We start from the raw sequence: 2,956 nt of genomic DNA on the forward strand, positions 1-2,956 counted from the left end.
TGTCTTCTAGAACAGTTTTTATAAGATAGTTCAGATGGAGGATTTAATTTTCGTATGGAGGCTGCAATGCAGTGTGTCAGTCTGGTGCCCACCAGGTGTTTGGACTAGAGCATCCATCGGCCCCAGGCAGCAATGCCATGGCAGAAAGCCCCAGTGAAGAAAGTGCAGCTTCTTGTTGTTGTTGTTGTTTGGTCGTTTAGTCGTGTCCGACTCTTCGTGACCCCCTGGACCAGAGCACGCCAGGCACTTCTGTCTTCCACTGCCTCCCTCAGTTTGGCCAAACTCATGTTAGCTTCGAGAACACTGTCCCACCATCTCGTCCTCTGTCGTCCCCTTCTCCTTGTGCCCTCCATCTTTCCCAGGGTCTTTTCCAGGGAGTCTTCTCTTCCCATGAGGTGGCCAAAGTCTTAGAGCCTCAGCTTCAGGATCTGTCCTTCCAGTGAGCACTCAGGGCTGATTTCCTTCAGAATGGAGAGGTTTGATCTTCTTGCAGTCCATGGGACTCTCAAGAGTCTCCTCCAGACCATAATTCAAAAGCATCAATTCTTCAGTGATCAGCCTTCTTTATGGTCCAGCTCTCACTTCCATACATCACTACTGGGAAAACCATGGCTTTAACTATACAGACCTTTGTTGGCAAGGTGATGTCTCTGCTTTTTAAGATGCTGTCTAGGTTTGCCATCGCCTTTCTCCCAAGGAGCAGGCGTCTTTTAATTTCGTGACTGTTTTATGTAGTTTTTATGTAGTTTTATGTAGTTTTGTGGTAGTTTTATGTAGTTTTTATGTAGTTTTATGTAGTTTTTATGTAGTTTTATGTAGTTTTTCAATTTCATTGTTCCGCAAGGGACAATGACAATAAAGATATTGTATTGTATTGTATTGTATTGTATTGTATTGTATTGTATTGTATTGTATTGTATTGTATTGTATTGCTGTCACCATCTGCAGTGATCATGGAGCCCAAGAAAGTAAAATCTCTCACTGCCTCCATTTCTTCCCCTTCTATTTGCCAGGAGGTGATGGACCCAGTGGCCATGATCTTCGTTTTTTTGATGTTGAGCTTCAGACCATATTTTGCGCTCTCCTCTTTCACCCTCAATAAAAGGTTCTTTAATTCCTCCTCACTTTCTGCCATCAAGGTTGTGTCATCTGCATATCTGAGGTTGTTGATATTTTTTCTTCCGGCAATCTTAATCCCGGTTTGGGATTCATCCAGCCCAGCCTTTCGCATGATGAATTCTGCATATAAGTTAAATAAGCAGGGAGACAATATGCAGCCTTGCCGTACTCCTTTCCCAATTTTGAACCAATCAGTTGTTCCATATCCAGTTCTAACTGTAGCTTCTTGTCCCACATAGAGATTTCTCAGGAGACAGATGAGGTGATCAGGCAGTCCCATTTCTTTAAGAACTTGCCATAGTTTGCTGTGGTCGACACAGTCAAAGGCTTTTGCATAGTCAATGAAGCAGAAGTAGATGTCTTTCTGGAACTCTCTAGCTTTCTCCATAATCCAGCGCATGTTTGCAATTTGGTCTCTGGTTCCTCTGCCTCTTCTAAATCCAGCTTGCACTTCTGGGAGTTCTCGGTCCACATACTGCTTGAGCCTGCCTTGTAGAATTTTAAGCATAAGTGCAGCTTACTTCTGACTAAACAATAGGCATGCACTGAACAAGTTTGAACTGCAAGTAAGGAAACAAGCCTGAGCACCATCAGACAGAGCTGTTTTCCTGTTTAGACTTGTTTATTGATTAAACAGGAAAGTTTTATCACCAGATTAGAAGAATAATGAACTGTGATTACCATACATATAACTAACGAGCATTTATGACTGTTCTATCACCTCTCTGCATATTTTATTAAAAACTTAGCACCTTGGGGCAATGAAGGGTTGTCATGACTTTCAGCATGACTCCAACTTCTCTGTGCTATCACCACATTTTAACTACCTCAGAATTTTTCCAGCTGCTAAAATCTTATAATTATGCCAGGGGATGTTATCAATAGTTAAATCCTCCAGCTCAACAATGAAAATTGTCTTGGTTAAATTGAACACGCAAGGCAGCTCATTTGCTACCCCTTTATGTCAATCGTTGTCATAGCCAGTAGGTATGCTGGAGAAGGGCTGGTTAAAAACATAAGAAATAAAACTACCAAGATCCTGCCTCATTCAGTGTAGTTCAGGTAGAGCAGCAATTCAGCAGTCCATATCTATCAGCCGATGACTATGGAAGCCTGCATTGAAATAACTACACTTAAAGGACCAAGCCCATTCCTAAGGCTCTGCAGGAGCTGCAATTGCGCAGGAACTCCCATAAAGTACAGAACAGGATACAGGGTACACCATTCTTCATTTTGCTTGCTATGTTAAAAGGAAAACTTCACCCTCTTTCAGTTGCAAATACAGACCTGCAATTGGGAGACATTGCTTCTGAAAGTTGGAAAGCTGGGAAGTGAAGCAAAGGAAGAGTCCCAGTGATTTGGGAGGGGCAGATCTTCAGTGCTTTTGCTCTTCTCCACAACTGGCAAAACCAGAATTATGCAAGAAAGGATAAAATGAATAATGTTAGGGGGAAGCAAAGCCATGCAAATTATGTGGACTGCAGAATTCTGCTTGTGTTGGAGCTGTATTTTAATAACCATTGCATGACCAGTCTTATCTCTCTTTAGCACACACAGCCTATCCAAACACATCAACAGACAATAGCTTGAATGACCTTCCTCTCTGTCTATCTTGAACATCTTGGCTATTGGATATTAAACTACATTTTAAGGGTGTTTCATAGATAAATATTGCATAGCTGCAATGAATTTAAGTGATGTAGTAGAGCACCACATAGGGGTTTCATACTATAAAGGTTTTGCTGAGAAATTGCAAATGGGTCATTGATAACAGGTGGTGTTGTTGTTTTTACACTTACCCCAGAAAAGAGAACACTAAATTAAATGGGGGAAATGT

Source organism: Podarcis erhardii (genome assembly GCF_964252035.2).
Source record: "Podarcis erhardii genome assembly, chromosome: 5".
Taxonomy (NCBI): Eukaryota; Metazoa; Chordata; class Lepidosauria; order Squamata; family Lacertidae; genus Podarcis; species Podarcis erhardii.